Source organism: Macaca nemestrina, chromosome 2, assembly GCF_043159975.1.
Source record: "Macaca nemestrina isolate mMacNem1 chromosome 2, mMacNem.hap1, whole genome shotgun sequence".
NCBI lineage: Eukaryota > Metazoa > Chordata > Mammalia > Primates > Cercopithecidae > Macaca > Macaca nemestrina.
The window spans coordinates 138460419-138485470 of record NC_092126.1 but is presented as its reverse complement, the minus strand read 5'-3'; the positions used below and the strand labels follow the sequence as shown (position 1 = coordinate 138485470).

The 25052-nt window shown below is 34.9% G+C and overlaps 1 long non-coding RNA gene across 3 annotated transcripts in view; it reads right to left on the bottom strand.

Annotated features, from left to right (window-relative positions):
• The window catches only part of LOC105479602 (uncharacterized), a 104252-nt gene that overhangs the window by 27425 nt on the left and 51775 nt on the right, over positions 1-25052 (bottom strand). Inside the window, exons 5-6 of one of the 3 annotated variants that reach the window (XR_985989.2) lie at positions 20668-20744; positions 17968-18093 (exon numbers count right to left, since the gene is read on the bottom strand). The exons of 1 other annotated variant lie outside the window; for it this stretch is intronic. This is a non-coding gene — a long non-coding RNA (uncharacterized lncRNA). Of the gene's footprint in view, positions 1-17967; positions 18094-20667; positions 20745-25052 lie in introns of those variants that run through there. One more of the 3 variants, XR_011619413.1, reaches the window with a different exon arrangement.

The following is a 25052-nucleotide window of genomic DNA, read 5'->3' as shown; positions in this document are numbered from 1 at the left end:
ATTCCTTTTCTTTCTCTTACTCTTTCATTCTTTGTGCCTTATCACAATATCCAGGTATCTCAGAACACAGTGCTTTGAACACTTTAACCCAGTTATTGACACAGTGGCATCACAATATAATGCCTGTGCATTCCAGAAAACAGAAATGGCCATCTTTTTCATTTGTACACAGTATCTGAAATACATGCATGTTAAATTAAATTATATACCTTAAAGAAAACTCTAAGACAAAAGCAAGATAGAAACATTGCAAGTGTTTTAAAACATATTAAATTTAGTCACAAATGGAAAGTTGTGGATGCCTATGTTTCTGCTAGCAGAAACATTTTTATAGGAATATGACTATATTCACCCACAAATAAAGGAAAACTTCATAAAATGTCACTTACTAAAATTAGTTTGCTGTGAATCATCTTTCAGATAAATTCAGTCACAATTTAAATATCCGTGGTTTGAAACATATATTAAAAAGATATTACCTTTGTTTTTGAACTGGTATTTTTTTGTTGTTGTTACTTCTAATAGTTGTGAATGTATATGGTTAAAAATGTTCAGTGCTGCAGGGGGCTTATAATGAGAACAAATAGTCTCTCATCATAGTTCTCCTCACCTACAATATTCTCCTTCAAATAAAATACAAACATTTTGACTGTTTGGTTTTAGATTCTTCCTGCAGTTACCTGCAAAAGTCTAAATTGTAGGCTTATATCGCTATGTCTACATGTACACGCAAGGTGTCATATAAAGTTTTCTGCTATGGTAGCTGAAAGTTTAGTTCACATATTCCAACACTATCTCTATCTTCCTTCTCAATTTTTTTACACATCACTTTTTAGTTCCTGCCTGGAACTTTAAACAACATACTTAAAACTCAATTTTTTGCTCCATCAGCCTACACAGAGTTATGCTTTCACTCTGACATTTTGAAAGATAACATAAGCACTCTCAGCCCAGCCCCCAACCCGCCTCTGCTTACCACCTATGTTTCAGCTTTTATCTGTGTCTTTAGGTTTATGTTGTCTGGATTTAAATTTTTTTTTTTTTTTTTTTTTTGAGACAGAGTCTCGCTCTGTTGCCCAGGCTGGAGTGCAGTGGCCGGATCTCAGCTCACTGCAAGCTCCGCCTCCCGGGTTCACGCCATTCTCCTGCCTCAGCCTCCCAAGTAGCTGGGACTACAGGCGCCCGCCACCTCGCCTGGCTAATTTTTTTGTGTGTACTTTTTAGTAGAGACGGGGTTTCACAGTGTTAGCCAGGATGGTCTCGATCTCCTGACCTCGTGATCCGCCCATCTCGGCCTCCCAATCTGGATTAAAATTTTATATTCCTTTCTGAGATGTGGTTATGTGTTCTGCATTTGGCCATAATTATTGATTCCAGAAGATGAAAACCACTAAAACTACTCATAACACTCTGTTTAGGAAAATATTTTTATAGGAATATGACTATATTTACCCACAAATAAAGGAAAACTTCATAAAGTATAACTTGCTAAAATTAGTTTGCTGTGATTCATCTTTCAGATAAATTCAGTCACGATTTAAATTTTCTTGGTTTGAAACATATATGAAAAAAGAGATTACTTATGTTATCCATAGCATAGCCAATTAGGACCCTGAGACTGCATTTCCTTCTCTGTTGCCGTGATGTCCTATTTTTTGTTGTTGGTGGTATTTTTATTGTTGTTCTTATTTAATAAACTCTTTTTTAGAGCAGTTTTGCATTCACAGAAAAATTGAGCGGATGGTACAGAGATTTCCCTTATACTCTGTACCCCCACAGATACCTAACCTTCCTTATTATCAACATCCCACATCAGAGTGATACATTTGTTACAATTAATGAACATTTACAGATCATTATCATCAGGGGCTACAGCACACATTAGTGTTCATGTTTGCTGCTATAGATTTTATGGGTTTGAAAAAATGTATAATGACACATGTATACCATTCTAACATCATACAGAATAGTTTCACTGCTCTAAAAATCCTCTGTGCTTCACCTATTTATCTCTGCCACCCTCTGGCCCCTGGCAACCACTGGTCTTTTAGCTGCTTCCATAGTTTTGCCTCTTGCACAATGTTATATATTTGGAATCTTACAGTATGTAGCCTTTTAATATTGGCTAAGATCTTTTACTTAGTCATATGTATTTATTTTCCTCCGTGTTTTTTTCCTGGCTTGAAAGTTCATTTCCACTTAGTGCTGAGTAATATTCCACTATCTGGATGTACCACAGTTTATTTACTCATTCACCTATCGAAGGACGTCTTGATTGCTGTGTCCTAATTTTTAAATGTCTTAATGTTCTGAAGTTTAAATGACTTAATAGAGTGAAGTTCTCTAAAAAAATTCAACGTTTTTTGCACTCCACCAAATCCTGATTGTGTTCTCAAAGTTTACCAAGTTCTCTGTCTTACTATTGAGTCTCCTTTTTCACGGGGGCCTTTGTCTTGGAAGGCTTTACGCTTCTACTGTTTACTTTTGAGCAGCATTACAGCTTTCTTCATGAAAATCCTCCTTGTTGCTTTTCTGTGCTTTCTGGATTTCAAAGTTTCCTGGTTCTTGAGTTAACCTTTCATCTTACTGAAACACATCTACCAAAACTTCCACACACAAAAAAGTGTCTGTAATGTACTTTGAGTCCTTGCATACTGGAAATATCTTTTTTTTTTTTTGTTCTCACATTTGAATGACAGTTGGTTAGGTATAGAATTTAAGTTTGATAATAATATCTTCTTGACATTTTGAAGTAGTGGACCTAGCAGCTTTTACAAGCCCATAGTGCTGTTGATGGGAATCTCATCCTATTTAAAAGTTCACAATAATAATGTGTTCAAGCAAAAGTCTTTATTCATTCAGTATGTTTGTTTGTTTGTAGAGGCAGAGTGCACCCAGGCTGGAGTGCCGTGGCATGATCACAGCGATCATAGCTCACTACAGCCTTGACTTCCTGGGCACAAGGGAACTTCCTGCCTCAGCCTTGCAAGTAGCTGGGACTATAGGCTTCCCCATGGTCAACATCCTGCACCACCATATCCAGCTAATTTTTTTTATTATTATTTTTTCTAGAGACAAGCTCTTACTATGTTGCCCAAGGTGGTCTTGAACTTCTGGCAATCTTTCCCTCTCGGCCACCCAGAATGCTGAGATTACAGGTGTGAGCCACCTTGCCTGCCCTTTCTTCAGTGTTATTAGTCATATCAATTTGAAATCTCTTCTTGTTGAACACTTCTATTATTTTCCTTACTTCTGCCTCCTCTGCTGATTTCATTCTCCCTCTGAAAACCCAAGTAATCAGATATGGTATTTCATTTTCTGGTTCAATCCTCTGTTTTTCATTTTTCATTTTACATTTGTCTTTTGTTCTACTTCTTAGGTAATTTCTTCAATTTGTATTATTTTTATATTCCAATCTATATTTTTAAATCATATTTTTAAATTCCAAGACTTTCCTTGTTAGCTGTTTCTATTTTATTCTTCTTGGCATTTTTGGGGTTAAATCTATATATTAATCTATTCCAGTAATAATCAGAGGTGATTTTAATTGTTTGTTCATTTTATAGTCTTTACATGCCATTTATTATCTCTGTTTAGTTCTTGGTTAGTTTTTTGTTTATTTCTTTGATTTTTTTTTTTGGTTGTTAGAGTTGTGTGCTCCTTAAAACCAAGGAAATTTAAATTTATCTGTTTGTACATATCTGAGAATGAAGGAAAAAAAGAATGAAGGGGGAAAAAGAAGGGCAAGTTGGTTATTTAGTTAATAAGTGACCGTGTAGGGATAAGAGAAACCATATGGGGAAGTTGCATTACCTAGTAATTGAAACTAAGCTCTTGATTCAGAATGGTAGGGTTCAAATAGGGGATCCAGTACTTAACAGTTGTGTGATTTTGGACAATGTGTTTTCCCTCTCTGATCCTTAGTTTCTTGATTTGCAAAATATAATATTTATGCCATTATTGTGAATATTAATTTATATAAGATATGTAAGTGATATTAGTGACAAAAGACATGTCACTGAGACAGTGTCTGGCCCTGTGAGAAAATATTCTGAATAAAATCCAAAGGTAGCCAGTCACCTCTTAAAAGGAAAAAAAATTAATTGTTTCAATAAAAGTGACATTGATTTTCCAATATAAGATCTTTCTAATCAACTGCCTATATATAAAATATTAAGCAAAAAGAAATAAATGTTATAGACGTAAATTACTAAAATTATAATATTGACTTTTTTCTCAATTGGACCTTAGCATCATATCTGTTAATTAAATCCAGAAACCCCTTTTTGTTCATTTTGTTTTTCTGTTTTGATATTGTTATGAGATTAAAGTGTCAATACACATGCAAATAGTATTCTTTCCAAAACTGTAAGTCAGAAATAAACCAAGGTTAAGAATATTCAGTAAGTGGGATCACACAATTAAAACAAAAACAGAAAACCTTAGGAAAACTGGATGCTAGTTTTTTTCTTTTTTTAAATTTTTCTAATTTTTTTTTTTTTTTTAGACAGAATCTTACTCTGTCACCCAGGCTGGAGTAATGGCGTGATCTTGGCTCACCACAACCTCCACCTCCCAGGTTCAAGCGATTCTTCTGCCTCAGCCTCCCAAGTAACTGGGATTACAGGCACCTGCCACCAATTTTTGTACTTTTTTTTTTTTGTGCTAATTTTTGTATTTTTAGTAGAGACGAGGTTTCACCATGTTGGCCAGGCTGGTCTCGAACTCCTGACCTTAGGTGATCCATCCTCCTCGGCCTCCCAAAGTGCTGGGATTACAGGTGTGAGCCACCGCACCCAGCCTGGATGCTCATTTTCTATACAATCACAAGCATCACTTGGGGACTATGAGAAACATTGTGTGGTGTGAAGAAGCTGGAGCACATACTCAGAGAACTTGGGTTGTTTCCTTTCTCACTCCTGTTTCCAGTATCTATGTCACACTCAAAACCTGAGCTTCGCGTCATTTATAAATTATGTTCAAATGCTCCAACAACTTGATAATTATAGAATCATTTATCCATAAATTAAAAGCTTGCTCTTGTAGCATCTTTAATTGAATATGCAAATTGAAAATCTATTTCAATATCTTAAAAATCTCATCCTGTGTGATTCTAAGTGAGATTTCTTAATATAACTTTATATTTTTAAAACCTATCCAATACTGGAATCTTCCTTGTCAAGTTCTCTAATATGAACTTTTAAAATCAGCCTTAGAGAGAAGTGGTAGATGCCTTTCAACATGTCCTTCTAGGAAAGATTGGGAAGTTGCTTCTACAGTTTTTCTAATCAGTGTAGAAACAGTTTTATTAATCAAACAAAGTTACGGTAAGTTTAAGAGTATCCTTTTATTATCTTCACAGAAAAGTGACTTCCAGAGTTCTGTTCAATTCAGTCTCTCTAGAGTTAAATATGCTTTAAGGAATATTAACTACAGTGATAGTCAAGTAAATCATGAATAACTAAAAAGATTTGTCTTCCTGTCAGTCTCAGTCAGTTGAATACATTGAGCGTGGTAAATTTAAAGAGTTTAAAAATAGTAAACTATGCTAATCAGAAAAATAGTTTTAGGTGTTTATACATGGATAGAAATTTGTGTTTGACACGCCATTATTGAAAAAGGCAATTGTGCCATGTTACAGACAAAGGATTATTAATGAAGCTTTGGGATTTAGTCAGGGACCAGTTAGTTGAATGGATTGAAGCTGTTTCCTACAATGGAATGCTGACTTTGTGATTTTACATTTCTAGAAAGCCTCCTGTTCTGTTTTTATTGTTTGTTTCTTTCTATCTTCAGTTTCAATATCACTTTCTCCAGAATCTTCCTTGACCAGCTGTCATTTCCTTACCACCTTTATTTTCTTTGAAGCATTATAGTAATCAACTCTTACGTTATTTGTTTCCTCATTTATTTACTGTCTATCTCTTATAAGAATGCAAGTTCCATAAGCTAAGGGATTTAAGGGATTTTATTAATTATCATTATTATTATTGTTATTGTTATTATTATTATTTTGATGGAGTTTTGCTCTTGTTGCCCAGGCTGGAGTGCAATGACACGATCCCAGCTCACTGCAACCTAAGCCTCCCAGGTTCAAGCAATTCTCCCGCTTCAGTCTCTCAAGTAGCTGGGATTACAGGCACCTGCCATCATGCCTGGCTATTTTTTTTTTTTTTAAGTAGAGACAGGATTTCACCATGTTGGCCAGGCTGGTCTCGAACTCCTGACCTCAGGTGATCCACCTGCCTCGGCCTCCCAGAGTGCTGGGATTACAGGCATGAGCCACTGTGCCTGGCTCCCATATTATTCTTAAGGTTATCCCCAGTATACAGCACAATGTCTAGCATTTTTATGGGCTTAATATATATTGTTACATAAAGAAAGAGCATGTCACAAATTTAACCTATTTAGGAACTTTTTCCTAATCTTTTCGGATCTAAAGGAGTTTAGAAAATTCTATCAGCTTCTATATACAACTTCTGCTTTAATAGAGATTCTATTAATTCAGGAAAAGCTAACAAAGAATTTCAATAGCTTACTAGATAGAAGTTTATTTCTTGCTCATATAAAATCCATAAGGATCTCCTGATTTATGGGCAGCTCTAGTCCAAGCGGAGTTTTAGGAACTCGGGATTTTTCCATTTTGTGACTCTGCCATCTTCAAAACTTGGTCTCCAAGGTCATCCCCAGAAAAGGGAAGAGCAAGAAGAGTGGAATATAGGTTCTACACAGTGCTGTCAAGAACCTCCTACTGGTCAGAATTCAGTCACATGGTCTGGCAATAATTGTGAGAGAGACTGAGAAAGGTAGCCTAGTTGTGTGTCCAGGACAAAGAGGAAATCGATTGGGTGAAAGATAACCAGTCTCTGCCACAGCGATTAAATGAGCATGTCTCTATTATCATTATTTTAAAACTTGGCTTTGCTCATGTATGTCTATCACAGTGCCTGAAATACAGTTGGTCTGTAATAAATATTTATTGAATAAATTATTTTGAGATAGATACATTACACTTACATTTTAAGGATGGCTTATTAATACATAATTGTATATCAAATCTACCATGTTTCAGCTTATTTTTGTCTTACAGCATCAAGTAAAAATGTAATACTTTTCAGATTAAAGAAAATGCAAACATAGATCACAGTCTCTGATAACGATAATTCATCAATTCCACACGTATTTGAAATGCAGTGAGTGTTACTTGGTTACGAACATTTGACAAAATTGGACCTTGCATAAGTAATACACTTTTACATGTTTGCTTAGATTTTGTAATTTAGCAGATCTTGATAGATGAGAAAGTAGGCAATATCAAAATCACATGATAAGAAAAACGATTTTTCTAGCTCCCTAAAGTCTTGTTATCTGTTAGCTTTCCCTGGTCTACTGCGTGAATTTTCAAAATTAGTTTACTCAGCTGTGTGATGCTGAAATGTCACATAACTTTTCTGAGTTTTAGTTTCCTCACCTGTAAAATGGTGCTCATACCATCTCCTCAAATAAGCCACATTGCATGGAATCACTATGGAAATATTAACTCGTATTGAAACTGAGGATAGAAATAATCACTATGGAATTATGAGTTAATATTCCCATAGTGGGAAATGGAGGTAGCTATTATCATTCTTGATATGTTTGCTGGTGTTTCACATCTTTTTAAATAGCAATACTCTCTCAATAAAGTCATATGGGAAAAACTTTAATTAACTCAATCTCATTGTTCATACATAGAAAATGGGGACCATCAAGAAATCATATTTTTTGAGTTTCAAGAAGGATATTTTATTGGGCTTATTTGTGTAACAGCCTTAAAAAACCTCACCAAGGACAAGTAAACATTCTTAAACATGAAGATGTAAAAATAAAAAATGATTAGACTATTATGGAATCATCGTTATAGAAGATGTTATGCTAAGAGGTTCAAGAGGCAATAATGGACTAGAATCAAATTGAAATCAAGACTAATTCACTATGAAATCAGTTAAAGTGACTATTATATATTTATTGAGATATTTGCAACAGGGAGAAACCACGAGATTTTCCAAATAGGCCAGATTTTGAGGCAAGATCTTGTTAGGTGTGAATCCTTACTGTGCCACAAGCATTTATTAGTTATGAGCATATACCTGGTCTATTTGGACTTCAACTTTCTCATCTACGTAAGTGAGATGAGAAAGTGTTGATTAATAATCCTTACCATATACAGCTTAACATCTCGGAAAGATGATGTGCTTAAAGTGGGTATCACAATGCCCAGCACACGACAGATCTTATAAAACAGCAACATGCACATATGGCATCAGTGAAATAAATCTTCAAATCTCTCTCCACCAACACCATATTTCAGTCTCATCATTCGCACTTGTTTCTTTTTGGCACTTGTTACTATTCAGTCTGGACTTCATGTGATCAGTTTTGTCTTGGTAGAAGAATTTAGCACACTAATTTAACATGATAGCATTTTGTCAATTTCAATCCTAGGCTGTTATTAAATTTGTCCAATCTCATCATGGAAATTGTCACCTAAAAACATGATATCAATTCTCAAACCTACTAATATCACGGTGCTTTCACTAATAGTCAAGTATCCCCTCCCACCCCCAATAAACATACTGTCACTGTTATTCTTTTAGTTTTATGTAAACATCTTTTGATTCTCAATGATTGTTTTTCCAAACCCAAATACTACTCTCCCAAGTACATCTTCTATACTGTAACAGTGTGACACAAAGGTACTTCCTCAATGTCCCTGATCCTCTCAAACAGAAATGATCTCAATTTATTTCTCTCCTTTTCTGTTTGTTTTTGTTTTGTGTGTGCACATGTGTCCACACATATGTTTCATGTTGACATTCTCGTGTGTGTATGTTACTGGGTATGCATTTGCCTATAAGTTTGTGTGGTAATTTTCCTGTGTGTTTATATGTGTTCTTTTGTGTGCGTATGTGTGTATCCTTTTGTCTCTCCTTCTTTCTCAACCAGCCCCTAAAGACAGTGTATTTCTTTTCTCATCTTTCTGAGCATATAGCATCATCACAGGGCAAATTTTATGGATGTTCAATACATATTTGAATAAATGGTGATTTTTATATCCCTGAAGCACATTCTTCTGTGTGTTTTCTTATCACATAAGTCCCAATTCCTAAGCACATTGGTAGAAAGCATGATCGTACTGAAGTGAATATTTTAATATGCCATATTTTAGATAGAATCAATATAACTGGGTTGGAAATTCAATATGTCATTTACATATTTTGAACTTCATTAGTTCAGGCCTGAAACAATGAGATAATTTTTTTCTAACTTGTGAATTAGAGCATGAACACAAGATCCAAATGTATTTTTCAAAATAATGAAAAGGGTTCATGATACACATTGCTGGCTTTTCTAATGCAATAATACTTCATTCTTCATATACAAATGTGCTATACAACAATTTCTAAAATAAAATGTTCTTGCTTTATGACAATACCACTTTCTAATAGCATGATTAAGCATTCTGCATAGTATCACCAACAAGATCCTTTAGTGCAAATAGAAATATTTGCAAATTGATCAAGTGATAATTATCTGGATTCCATTTCTTACTAATGGTTGATCATTTTTTAAAAAATTATGTTTAAAATCTTATTTTTTAAAAGTAACAGCTTTACTGAGATATAAATCACATACCATATAATTTTCTCATTTAAAATATACAGCTCATTGGTTTTTAGTATATTTGTAAAGTGGTACAAACATCACTACAATTGAATTTTAAACACCCTCATTATCCCAAAAAGAAATTCTGTATCCATTACCTTGATCCAATTCCTTGTCACTTCCACCCTCCAGTCCTAGGAAACTTCTAATCTATTTTCGTCTTAATAAATTTGCCTATTTTGGACCTTACGTATTAATGAACTGTAGAATATATGGTTTTTGTAACTGGGCTCTCTCACTTGACATACTGTTCTCAAGGTTCAACCATGCTGTAGTATGCAACAGTACTTCATTTCTTTTATTTTTAAATTTTGCTTTAAGTTCTGGGATACATGTGCTGAACGTGCAGGTTTGTTACATAGGTATACATGTGACATGGTGGTTTGTTGCACCCATCAACCCATCATTTAGGTTTTAAGCCCCATATGCATTAGGTTTTTGTCCTAATGCTCTCCCTCCTCTTTCCCTCCACCCCCTGACAGGCCCTGGTGTGTGATGTTCCCCTCCCTGTGTCCATGTGTTCTCATTGTTCAGCTTCCACTTATGAGTGAGAACATGCAGTGTTTGGTTTTGTGTTCCTGTATTAGTTTACTGAGGATGATGGTTTCCAGCTTCATCCATGTCCCCGCAAAGGACATCAACTCATTAATTCATTCTTTTTTTGTGACTGCATAGTATTCCATGGTGTATATGTGCCATATTTTCTTTATCCAGTCTATTATTGATGGGCTTTTTAGTTCTAAACAACATTCCATTGTATGACATACCATATTTTGGTTATCCATTGATGAGTCAATGGACATTTGAGTTGTTTTTATATTGTGGATACTGTGCTTCTATGAACATTTATGTACAATTTTTTTGTGTTGATATGCTTTTAGTTTTCCTGCATATATTCCTAGAAATGGAATTTCTGAGTCATATACAAAGTCTGGTTTCTCTCTGTCTTTTCTCAGCAATTATATGAAGAATATTTTGGCTTGGCATGGTGACTCACGCCTGTAATCCCAGCACTTTGGGAGGCAGAGGTATGTGGATCACCTGAGGTCAGGTGTTCGAGACCAACCTGACCAACATGATGAAAACCCCATCTCTACAAAAAATACAAAATTAGCTGGGCATGGTGGCACATGCCTGTAATCCCCGCTACTTGGGAGGCTGAGGCAGGAGGATCATGTGAGCTACTACTGTGCCCGGCTAAAATTTTTTTAACTTGATGAACAATGATTATACATATTAATGGGGTATGTAGTGATATTTCCATCATGTAATTTATAGCTATCAGATCAGGGTAAGTAATACATCCATCATCTCAAACATTTATAATTTCTTTTTCTTGGAAAGATTCAATATCTTCCTTCTAGATATGTGAAACTACATAATATATTATTGTTTATTACAGTCATCCTACAATGATATAGACCACTAGAATTTATTCCTTCTACCTAGCAGTAATTTTGTATCCTTTAACAAGTTTCTCCCCATCAACCTTCTTGCCCCTACCACTCCCAGCTTCCAGTATACTCTGTTCTATCTCTTAATCGGGTGTTTTGGGGTTGCTTCCTTTCAAGCCATTCAAATGTAATCACATTTCTTTCAGCAAGGTAAGGGTGGATAATTCAGAAGAGTTAGCCAAGTCACTGCTTAGAAGAGAACTACTATTAATAAAATTTGAGTTTCCACTAATGTGTAACATTTGATTTAAAAATCCTACATATCTGTTATAAATTATTCAATTAAACATTCCAACATAATGAATGCATTGCAATATCAATCATATTGAATCCTAATTTCCACAGGCTTATATTAGAGAATGCTGTGATGTCAAAATTAACCAGTTTGCCATGGATAAGGCACAAATGGATCCTGGTTTATGGATCAAAATCCCTGTCTTCCACCACTGCGGTGAAATTGACAGTGGTATCTCTGACACGCCCACTAACCGCTGTGGCTGTGTAGTATCATCTTCATTATTACTTCCTATATTCCCCATCTGGAAAACCCCATAGTAAAGATTGAGTTTAAGAGAGGGATAAGGGTGCATGTGTTTCATTTTTTCCCTAGAATTTAAGGAATTCTGGAAAATATACAATTCCTAGGCATAGCTATGAAATAACAGAGGAAAGAGAACCAAAATAAATCTTGACAGCCAGAGCTGCTCTCAGATTCCAGAAAGCACCACCTGAAAAGCTAAAGAGAGTTGGAACATTTAAATACAACAAAATTACTTTCTACTTTTCTAAGTTTCACAGTGCAGTGGCCTCATTTCATCTGATTCCATAGTTCTTATTTTTAGTGTACTCTGCATTATACTGGCTGCTTACTGGGCACAGGAAAAAATGCTGGCATCCAAGGGCAAATGGGTTGTTGCGAGAAGGCTCATTCAAAACAGTCAAGCCAACCTATCTCCTGTAAGAGGAGTAGAGCACAGTTTATTTCTTGCTCAATCATTTTATAATCTGAGGTTGTATATTTAGAGTGGACTTATTTGTAATAATTTTATCTCCTCAAATTTTATAATTGGGCTGGAGATAAGAGAGACAACGCCATAAAATTGATAAAATATATAGTCAAAGAAAGGAAGGTAAGCTTTCTTTCTTTCATAGAGTAGACACATGCCAGTTCCTTTCTAATTAGGAAAGGAGATTGTAAGAGGCCTCATTCCTGCCTCTAATATTTAATTGAGGAAAACTCACAGGGAAGAAGTTAGCTTCCTAGTCAGTGTGAACAGCCAACATATACAGAGAGGAAGAACAGCACTGATACTTGACATCCTCCTCAAAGGACTTCAATACTAGCTCAGAGAATGCAGAGCTGAGCCAGGTTGCCCTGAACAGTTCTATAAGTTCAAATTGCAAAATGGAAAGCATGTGGGCTTTACCCAGCCCCATAGCATGGTAAAGTCTTAATCGCTGGTAAGAGGAATATAGGGGAAGGTATACAGGAACATACTTAAATATCAAAGACTAAAAATATCTTCTTGTTTTGCTAAAGATAAGTTTGTATCTCATCTATACTAATATTATTAAGAGAATATAAGCAACAATTATTCTAGTGATTTTTAAAGAGCTTATTTTAAAACTAGTTCTTTGTCAGAAGGGTTATAAAAACGTTATTAGCAATAGTTCTAAAGCAAAATAGGTTATTACACCAGCTTAAAACTTTCATATACTAGAAGTGTATCAAATGTACACTTTGGCCAAATTCCTTAGGGATAAATGTTAAAATCAATATTTGGATAAAGTAAGGCCAATGAACTCCTAGAATAGACTCCAAGAGTAGAATGAACTAGAATAAACATGACTTCAAAAAAAATTTGTTACTATTACTATTTTGTTATTTAAACTTCTCAGCATTTGACTTTATATTGGAAAGGCCCTTTAATGTCATTATTTGGTGCTAGATTACTCTATAATTACCATAATGCGTAGTTGCAGTGCTAAGTAGTTGCTTGTTTACAAATTAGGACCATGCAGAAATAAGAAATTTTTGGTTGCTCTGCCACTAGAGATCTTGGTAATGCACCAGTACTGATTATCTTCCTCAACACTAGCAACCTATATGGCAGAACCATCCTCAGGGCATCTTCTACACATCATCAACATCGTTGGGACAGATGTAATGCCAGCTACTCTGAAGGCTGAGGCACGAAAATTGCTTGAACCAGGGAGGCGGAGGTTGCAGTGAGCTGAGATCACGCCACTGCACTCCAGCCTCAGCGACAGCGTGAGACTCTGTCTCAAAAAAATAATAATAAATGAATAGAAATAAATAAATAAATAAATAAATAAATAAAACAGTATGGTGACAATTAAGTATTAAACTCTATAGAACAGGTGTTCTCAAAGCCTACCAGGATTCGAGATTTTTTTAAATATAAAAATTTCAGAGACCCCATTTCTTTGTAATTTAATTATTCACAAACAGAAAAACCAGGTCAAGCATTAACTTTGCTCACCTGAGACTCACTGAGACACCCACAGTTAGTTTTTCAACCACTGCTAAGAAAGACACACCTCCATCCAAATCTTAATACCTGAATTATTTATCTAAAATGATTGATTGATCACTACAATGGGTCAGGCGCTATTCTTAGCACTGAGGATACCATCGGAAATAAAGAAAACACAATCCCTGCCCTCAGAGGCTTGCATTTTAGTACGGAGGGAGATACAGCACACCAGTCATAGTGCTGTGGAGACAACAAAGTGGTGAGGATGGATGGGATGCTGACAAGTAAAACTCTCCCTAAATCAAATAACTATCAGCATTTCTCTATGCTTCTGGGGGAATATTCTTTTCTAAGCTGTGATTATGTCTTGAATGTTATTCAAAGTGCCAAGCACATCTATTTTTGGTCATTTTCTTGCCATAAAAATTGTGCAGAACAAATCAAAATATAATATCTCTAATGCTTGAGACAATATTTTATTTTGAAAACATCACAACTTGGGACATAAGAACTATATGTTTTAACTAGATAACATGCTGATATTATTTGGGATGTATTAGTGTACAATATCTTTGGGAACATTCATTAAAATCTGGTTATCTATTTTGCATAACTGTAATAATGCCTCCTAAGAACATTACATTTTTTGAAATTACATGTAACCTAAAATTTATGATAATCTAATTAAAGAATTATTTTATGTCACCAAATTAGTTATAATATATGCAGCATATGTCTAAAATCAAGAATAAGAAACATCTGGAGTTTTATACAACTATAGATGCCAATAGTAACACATTTCTAACCAAAGATTTTGTATAATATTTCTACCAATCTGTGTCAAGGTCAAAACATCATTCACATAAGTGACCGTGGACTGCGAACTTCTCCGGAGTCCACTGCTTTCCATATATTAAGAAGCACAATTTAACTCAATTATAACCATTAGAAGCCTTCATTTATTTAAAAAAAAACAGTTTTTGTTTATTTCAAATCCCTTTCAAGCCACAGATCAAAATACTTTGCTTTAGATAGAATTCCTACTTCTACTGAAATTTTCCACTTGTTCAATTTTGAGGTTAAAAATATGTCAAGTAATCATAATGATAATGTTTAGCTTTTAAATTTTATCTTTAAGTTCTTTATTTTCAAATCACAGCCACTATTTTAAAATTATCTTAGAGTTGTTAAGAATGTATTGTGAAATGGCATATTTTAAGGTGGTACCAGAAAATAACCTCAAATGAAATCATTATTCTAAGAATTGTATCTAACAGCAGATAGATGTTTTAGAATATGACTCTTCTCTTTCTTAACCCCATCTTTTGCTAAATTCTTTTTTATAGAGATAGTTTATTTTTATTTTTATTTTTTTTTAGAGATGGGGTCTTGCTATGTTGTCCAGGCTGGTCTCAAACTCCTGGTCTCAAGCAATCCTCCCACCTCAGCCTCCCAAAGTGCTGGAATTCAGGTGTGAACCACCACACCAAGCCTGCTAAATTCTTTTATATTGCCATGCCAAGGCTTAAAGAAAGAATCCTAAAATATAAGAAGAAATCTTGATGGTAGACAGACAGAAATCACTATATCATTTAAAACAAGCTTGTCCAGCCCATGACCCTCAAGCCACATGTGGCCTAGGACAGCTTTGAATGCAGCCCAAAACAAATTCATAAACTTTCTGAGAACATTATGAGATTTATTTTGTGATTTTTTTTTTTAGCTTATCAGGTATCATTAGTGTTACTGTATTTTATGTGTGACCCAATACCATTCTTCTTTCAATCTAGCCCTAGGAAGCCAAAAGATTAGACGCCCCAGAAAAGCACTTCAGATGAAATTCATATCACATACAATGTGAAAGGCAGCATAAAAACTCAGGGTTTGACTACAAAAGTTTGTTTATAAGCATCATTATAACTGCTGAATAACTTGCTAGTCTGTTCATACACTATGTGCCTGGCTTGCAAATATATGAATGCAAACCAGTATATTACTTCTGCATGTGCTGGGTGCATAAATGAATATGACCTTTAGAGCAAGAAATGGACTGGTCATGAATGAGTGATTGTGCAAACTAGAATTGAATTGGCTGATGCTATTACAATGATTATAATGATAATTATCATAAAAGAGCAGTTACAAATCCACTGAATGCTAACTCTGGGTCAAGAACCTCGCTAAGCACTTTATGTGCATTGTGTCATGGTTTTAAAGCTCAAATAATAATATGGCAGTTGAGAGTAGTTCAATTAGTTCTCACAATTTCATGAAATAGATTCTATTATCTCCATTTTATGGATGAGGATACTGAGGCTTAGAAATATTAAGTAACTTGTAGAAGTCATGGTCTTTAGATTATGTAAATAGTGAAGCTACTGACTGAATCCAAGTATATCTGAAACTAAAGTTTGCATTCTCATCATCTGTGTGTATACTGCTTACCACTAATTATTTTCCCCTTTACTGTTGAGTGACTTCTATCTGAAACTTCTGTCATTTTAGATTTTGGTTTCCACCTTGTATCTGAAGCATAATTGCGGGTTACTTTCATTGCTTGCTAATTTGATTGTGTTACGTTTGATCTTGCACTACATCCCAGCTATGATGTGCTATGACCTAACGGTTTAATAAGACACTTGGGCATTCCTCTTCATGAATAGCTGTTCTCATGATATTTTAGTCATGAAACTAAGGTTTGAAATTGTATAATCATTTGACTTTTCAAAGGGATGCATATCAGCTCCAACTCACACTGATTTTGGACATTTTTATGTATTTTAAATAGTTGGATAGAAATTTAATCAACATATCCATATTTTTAAAATGAAAAATACAATAAGAGCCACGAAATGACCCTCATTTTTCATTTTTACTTATCTATATAGATTCTGATATCTGAAGATTAATGATTTTAAATATGGCTATATAAATCAATTAGTATATATTGAACTTCATATTCCCCTTCAAGCTTAAAGAATCAAAGGCTATCTTTCATTTAGGTACTTTCTTTCCATTTAGAATTGCATTGCATTTCTACTTGGAACGGAAAATCCACTGATTTTTTCCAAGATGGGTTTTTTGCCAAGACAAAGAAGTTGGATTTATTCCCCTGCTATATAATTGCATTTCTACCTCAGTAGCTGAGTCCCTTGTTCAGAACTCATGTTTGTAAGTGACAGAAATCCAAATTGAATTGGCTTAAGCACACAAAGGGAACTTGGCTCCCAGTAATGAAAAGTTATAAGTGATACCTTGTTCTAGGCACTGTGGATTTAGGGACTCAAATGATAACTTTCTCTCAGTTTCTTTCTTTCCTCTTCTTGGATTTGTTTTTGGTTTTCTCTATGGGCTTAATCCTCAACTCTGCATACCAGTTGCCAGCATGCCCAAATATATTTTATACACACTACTAACAGATCAAAACATCTTTTAAAACCTTTTCCCTGAAGTTCCCCCAAATTCTCCAGGGGCTCATTTACATGGCTTCAGTCACATAACTATACCTAACCTCAACATGTGGCCAACAGAGGAAATGCATCTATTGTCCAAGCCTGAGTCGTGTGGCCACCCAGACAGGCAAGAGATTGAATCAGTCCCTCCTAAAGTTCAAGGAGTTCAAGGAATGAGAATAAAGAAAATACGATCCTGCAGAGGACAACACGAAAGCTATTTCCAAAAAAGGTTAAAGTGTGCCTGTAGTTACCAACAGTGTTATGGCTAACCCAGAGGCGGGGACATCTATGACTAGGCCTCTGGTGTGATAGAAACATTTGCAAAGTTTTCTGTTATGTGCATATGCATATATTCTTGGGGAGGTGATTCATAGAGTTCATCAGATCTGCAACTGAAGCATCAGTCCTAAAACGTGTCTGGATCTATATTTGGCAGCGTCTGTAGAAGCTCCTGTTAGATATAGGGCTGAGGAGGAGGATCACTAAGGATGGGTTCCAGAGATCTCTCTGAAAGCTGTTTCGCTTTGTTTTGTTCGCATGAAACATTCTGGGAGACAAAGGGATTCACTCTAAGGGTTATAGCATGAAGCACAAGTTTACTGTTACCCTCTTAGTTACTCCCTTTTACCTAATGCCTCCTAGAGAAGAAATGGGTTATTTAGTTTCTATATATTTTTTGTCTCTCTATTCTTAAAAAGCATTCAGCCACCTTAAAATTTTGAGTGTTAGGAACTATGAAGTTAGTTCAAATGACAGTCTCTCAAGGAGCTTGCATGCTAAACAGGCATTTCTTCACCCATAGCTGTTGCTACAAAGAGAAAGAAAACAAAAAATCCAGAACTACATGTTCATAAATAAATATAGTCGACAAAATGGTTGCTTTGTAATGCAAGTGCTGATTTGGAGAGCTGGACCAGGTGAGGTGGAAATCTCGCCTTTCTTCTAGTTGTTTGTAGAAGTCTGAATAATCTTAATCGTTATCTGTTCATATTAGCACCAAAGTAAGAAAAAAAAGTGACAGATAAGAAAGATAATTTTAGAATAACCACCACAGGGTCACATTGTTATTTTGTGACCATATGTTTCACAAAGTTAACAAACATTATTGAAGCTACAGAATTTGCAATATGCATAATGTAGTGTATTTCAGTATATAATTTCCAATCATTAAAACATGTTAAATATGCCATTGTGAGCAGAAATCAGGTTCGTGCAAAATACAATTGATACCCTTGTCATCTGAATGAAAGGTAATTAAAAGCATAACCACCTATGGGTGTCTTTAGGCAGAAAATAAAATCTTGCATTTATTTTTTACACCTTATTTGGCATCAAACTGATATCTCATTTCCATAAGAGAAAAGTAGAATTCCTTTCTATTTCTTAGATGATGCTAGTATTTCTAGAGTATCACAATTTTATTTTCAAGCTGACTTAAACATATTCACAAATAAATCAAGTTTGCAGCCTAAACTTTAGAGTCTATGAGGACAATGATACCCTTTACTTAGGGTAAAACTAAGTGCAAGAGGGAAAACTTGCCCAAGCAATGAGATATCAAAGAAGCAGCCAGGGGAAAGTTCCAAGTCTACAGTAAATTAAATTTATTGCAGTCTCAAATACTTGTAATATCTTTTCAGAGATACCTTTAAAAAGTTTTTTGGTTAAATTAATTCAAGATGGTTTTAAGACTTAAATGTGAAACCCAATAGTATAAAACCCTAGAAGAAAATCTAGACAATACCATTCAGGACATAGGCATGGGCAAAGATTTCATGATGAAAGCACAAAAAGCAACTGCAACAAGAGCAACAATTGACAAATGGGATCTAATTAAACTAATGAGCTTCTGCACAGCAAAAGAAACTATCATCAACATTAACAGACAACCTACAGAATGGGAGAGAATTTTTGTGATCAATCCATCTGGCAAAGGTCTAATATCCAGAGTCCACAAGGATCTTAAAGAAATTTACAAGAAACAAACAAAACAACCCCATCAAAAAGTGGGCAAAAGATGTCAACAGACATTTCTCAAAAGAAGACATTCACGCAACCAACAAACATGATAAAAGCTCAACATCACTGATCATTAGAGAAATGCAATCAAAACCACAATGAGATATCATCTCACGCCAGTCAGAATGGCAATTATTAAAAAGTCAAGAAACAACAGATGCTGGTGAGGTTGTGGAGAAAAAGGAATGCTTTTACACTGTGAGAATATAAGTTAGTCAACCATTGTGGAAGACAGTGTAGTGAATCCTCAAAGATCTAGAAGCAGAAATACCATTTGATCCAGCAATCCCTCACTGAGTATATACTCAAAGGAATATAAATCATTCTATTATAAAGATACATGCATATGTATGTTAACTGTAGCACTATCACAATAACTAGGACATGAAATCAACCTAAATGCCCATAATTATAGAATGGATAAAGAAAATGTGGTACATGTACACCATGGAATACTACTATCCAGTCTTAAAAAGGAATGAGATCATGTCCTTTGCAGGGATATGAATGGATCTAGAAGCTGTTATGCTCAGCCAACTAACACAGAAACAGAAAACCAAAGACTGCATGTTCTCACTTTAAGGGGGAGCTGAACAATGAGAACACATGGACACGTAGCAGAAACAACACACACTGGACCCTGTCATGGGGCAGAGGGAGGGAGAGCATCAGGAAGAATAGCTAATGGATACTGGACTTAATACCTAGGTGATGGATTAATCTGTGCAGCAAATCACCATGGCACACGTTTACCTATGAAACAAACCTTCACATCCTGCACCTGTACCCTGGAACTTAAAATAAAAGTTAATGGTGAGAAAAGGGTTTTTCTGTTTATTTTTACTTTTTATACAACACTCCCTACCAATAAAAAGCATTATGAATATAATTAAATATAAGATAGGAGAAAGCCCTGGAAACCTTCTCTGAAACAGAACACTTTGTTTTCTGCACTGATGATACTTGTTGGCAGCAAAGCCTGGCGAGTCCTTGAGAGAACTTGCTCTCCCCCTTAGAAGGGCAGAGGAAACTTACCAAGTATCTGAAATAGAGCCAGATGGCAAGGAAGAAGGTCACTGGCAACAGCTGCTGTGCTCTGGGTTGGGGTCGGAGGATAGAGATAAACACATGACCCAACGATAGATGACTGAAATGTAACTGTAGTGGATGAGGCTTCCAATAATAATTGTGAGAGGGAAAAAAATAACTGCAATTATATGTCTCTGCCCAATGGCTGTTTGAGGGTGCACAGAGGAGTAAGTGCAAATCACTAAGGGGTGTTTATTTCTTTATTGGTTCTAATAAAGAAGGCTAATTTTTAGGTGAAGAATATCCAGAGAATACAGCACAAAAGAAAAAAATATATGACTGATATATTTAATGCTACTGCATTAAAACAACTACTACAAGCTATAGTATCTTTTCTTTTGCTTTTCGGATGTGTAGTTTGTCTTTAGCTCTTACAATAAAATGAATGCAATTGTGTGAAAGTTTCCCACTTACTATAAATAAAGATTTATTCTGTTGTAGAAATACCTTGAAATCTTTTTCCATGAGACGGGAATACCCAACTATGCCTCGGAAGAGACATAGCTCTGCTCCAGTGAACAGGGCTGTGGATAAAGATGGGAGAGAGGCAGAATAGATACAGATTGCTTAAGGAAAGGAAAAGAGATCGAAGGATAAATTTTAGGAATTTCTCTTATTCCTAAAATTGGAGCTTCAATTGTATTGGAACTTCATCCTGCCGCATGCTTCTGTAAAGGCATGCTGTTTTCCTTATTTTTAAATTAAAATTTATTCATCAAATGACTATATGCAAAGCATTTAAATATAAATAAGGAATAATATTTTCAGTTGTTTCCCGTGAAATTTATGTTCACATTCTTAATTTACTTCCAATTCATGATTTATCAATTTCTGACATATTTACTGATAATAATTGTCATTCCTTATATAATTTTATTATAAATTTATATTACTATGACTAATTGTGTTCTCTGCAGAGACAAATACTATAATAAATATTCCTCCTTTGTATTGATTTTAGTAGCTTCTCAGGTTAATAATTGTCTATTGGATCTTTCAAATGCCCAGAAATAGTATTTTTTTAAAAAAAGAGCTGTTGGAAACATTAAAAATACATAACTTCAAATTATTTTTCTTCCTCCACAGGTCCATTTTTCTTCTACTTAAATTTGAGGAATTTATTTCCCACTAAAATCTAAATTTTCAGGAAAAATATACAAATATCATTGGAAATCCATATGCAATTGAATGAATTTTGGAATATTTGAATCTTACATGCGAAAATATATTCTATTCTCCCTCAATCCTACACACCCACCAATCACAGCAATGAACATATAGATGCCATCATATTGGTAGTTGAAATTGAGTTGGGGATCATAGTTTTTAAATACTTCTGCTGTGATTCACGTTTAATTATATTAAATAATCATTTACAACATATTTTCTCTGATAGTTATGTTTTCAAACCACTTATCAATTTTTAATTACATATTTGTCTGGGGCTAATGTCTGAGTTCTCAGCTGCTGAGACGCCCTGCTTTTAATCATTTGAACACATATGACAGATTTTCACTTATAATTTGCAGATCTTAGCTATAGACTTTGATGACTTTTACAAAAACACATGTGCACACACCACACACACACATACAAATGCATACATATACATATAAGCTATATACACCCATGTAATCACAATCAAGATGTAGAAGGTTCCTTTTACCCCTGAAAGCTCCTTCTCACTCCTTTGCAGTCAATCCTCATGAGCAAAATGGGAGTTACATATTTAGAAACATTTATATACCATTTAAATTTATATACACAGAAAGGCACGAAACACATCAATGAACGCTTTCTGCAGTACTTCAGCAACAGCTAATTGAAATGATCACTGTTTTTTGAATGCATCTTTTCAAGGAAAAAGTATGAATATCATTGGCCATTCATATGCAATTGAGCAAATTTTGGTAGAATTTAATATAAAATGAAATTGGCTTTAAAAAACTTTTCCATTTTTGTTGAGAGTGAGAGTAGGTGAGAGGACAGTGGGAGCTCAGAAAACATTCATTATTGTTCAATATGCAGAGCAGCAGGGGAGGGAAATTAAAGCAGAGGAGTGGAGAAGAACAGCAGCAATATCGTTAAAATCAGCAACACTCCTTCGTGGGAGTGGAAGCACCCAAGGGGAATAGAATCTTAGAGTGTCCCGTCTTCTTGATCTTACTGCAGTCTGTGAGTAAATATAAAGTGGCAATCCAAATATGCTGCCAGAAACTGGAGGAAAACGAGGCAAGTAACTGATGGAAATAGAGCCACCTTCCTGCATTGATAAAGGGGGCTGCTCTCAACATCACTGTGGCTTTAAGCCTGTTTTACATAATTGTTTCTTCACTTACAGTGACGAATATCTTTAGTCCAAAGACAATGAGATTTTCCAAAGAGTGCAGAATAGTTCAATAAGCAAAAAAGAATAGAAATTGAATGAAAGAAGTAGCAACTTCTTGTCACCCAATACTAGGTAGGCGTTGCACACAATCCCACTTCTTCAGCGATGAATGTTTAAAATTGGCAACCGCATCACAGGAAAACAACAAAGCAATCTGACAATTTGGCAAGCTGCTCCACCTAAAGATTTAGGAAAACACAGAACAAGTAGACTAGGCTATTTGGCAATTGCAGTTTCTGAGCATAACTGTTATTATCTCCAAAGATAGAAATTTCTCAGAAAACAAAACAAGCAAACAAACAAAATATAGTGATGAACCTGTAAACACAAGATGGTTTTTGAACTGAAATACAAGGGCCACCCTGCTTGATAGAAGACAAATGTGGTCTTAATAATACAATAACTAGTTCAAGCCCTTATTCCAAATCAATCTGAGGCAAAGGAAACTTAACAATTCATTATTCATTTGTGAACAAACATGAAGGTATAATTTCCAGTTGGGACCAGAAGTTGAATAGTCAAATCAGAGAACCAGAGGAAGACAGATTTTGTGATTTGCACACCTTGTTTGAAAGTGGGAAATAGGACTCTGTTATGGATGCATAATCAGTAAACATTGCAGTGTAGCCTCATCAGATTCCAGATATTTAAAACTGATGATTAGAAAATGAAAAATGCTATCTGTAACCAAAGTCATACCCAGGATCAATTATGTATGATTCTATACAAGTGTGACACCAAGAAGTAACATAGCTTCAGTGAAACTAGATGGTTTTCTCTGCATCATTGTATTCCAAACAGATGGTTTTCTCCGCATCATTGTATTCCCATGTCTAGTAACCAAGCCTGGTACAGAGTAGGTGATCAATTAGCTTTTTCTGAATAAATTGGTATTAAGTAAATACATTTTGCCATATTGTTCCCTTATGTTCCAGACATGTTTTAAGGATTCAAAGAGAGAAAAAAGAAAAGCATGTTCTCCTTAGAAAAAGTCTGCTATAATAACAGAAGTAGAAAAAGAATGAGAAAATGTGTCCTAAAACATAACAGTCATATACTATGCATGGCTTCTATTTATTCTAGAGAGGGAACATAAATTCTTGTATTGTCTTCACAAATATTCTTTGAATAACCTACATTGTGATTGTCAGTTTATGAAATGCCACTATATAAAAATGTGCAAGATATGGCCCCTGTTCTTGAGAAACCTACAGTCCAGCAGAAAAAAATCAAATATGTAATTATAATTCAATTTAATATATTTTAAAATATATTTCTACACAACTATTTTTCTAGAATAGATACTCAGAAGTTAAACACTGTATTAGAATCACCCAAAATATTGTGACAGCATAGAGGACTGAGAATCTTAAATAGAAAATAGAAGGAAACCTTACATCTCTACACACACACACACACACACACACACACATCTATATATTTATACATATATACTTCTATATATACATATATACACACATCTATATATACCTTACATCTATATATATACACACATATATTTATATAAACCTTGCATCTAAGGAAACCTTACATATGTATACACACACACATATATTATGTGTGTATACATACATACTATTTATGGTTTTCAGTTTGAAATATAAGGAAAAAGAATAGAAAAAAATTTTTTGAATGTCACAAGTCCAAAATAGGTTCCTTTAGGTCGATTCTAAATAGTGAAAGAGACTTTACGTCATCTTAGAGATACATCTTATTTCTGAAAACACATTTAGGGAAGCAAAGACTATAGTTACTCCAAATTAGCTACAATAATGTCATTAGCTGAGAAAGTAGATATAATCAAGTTTTGTATACCAAACTAATATTTAAACTGTTCAGAAGTTATGAGTATGTCCAATGCAAAGAGAAAGCATAAATCAAGAATCGAATTAATTATTTCTTACTTATTTGATTTCCTAGAAAAGGCCTCAATCTGTGTGCAGGCATTTAGATTTCTTTCATCTTGCTCCAAAACAAATATTGTTTTAAGTTTAATATGCAAATGTAGATGTTCAGTAATTTTTTTTTTTTTTTTTGGAGACAGAGTCTTGCTCTGTCGCCCAGGCTGGAGTGCAGTGGTGGCACAAACTCGGCTCACTGCAACCTCCACCTCCCAGGTTCAAGCAATTATCCTGCCTCAGCCTCCCGAGTAGCTGGGATTATAGTTGTACGCCACCATACCTGGCTAATTTTTGTATTTTCCTAGAGATGGCGTTTCACCACGTTGGCCAGGCTGGTCTTGAGCTCCTGACCTCAGGTGATCCGCCCACCTCGGCCTCCCAAAGTGCTGGAGTCACAGGCGTAAGCCACCACGCCTGGCCCAAAATTTGTTTTTATATACTTAATTCTGTTTTTATTTTGAGTATGCTAGCCAGAGATCTGCCTAAGATCTTAAAAATATAGGGAAGATATTTTCACTTTA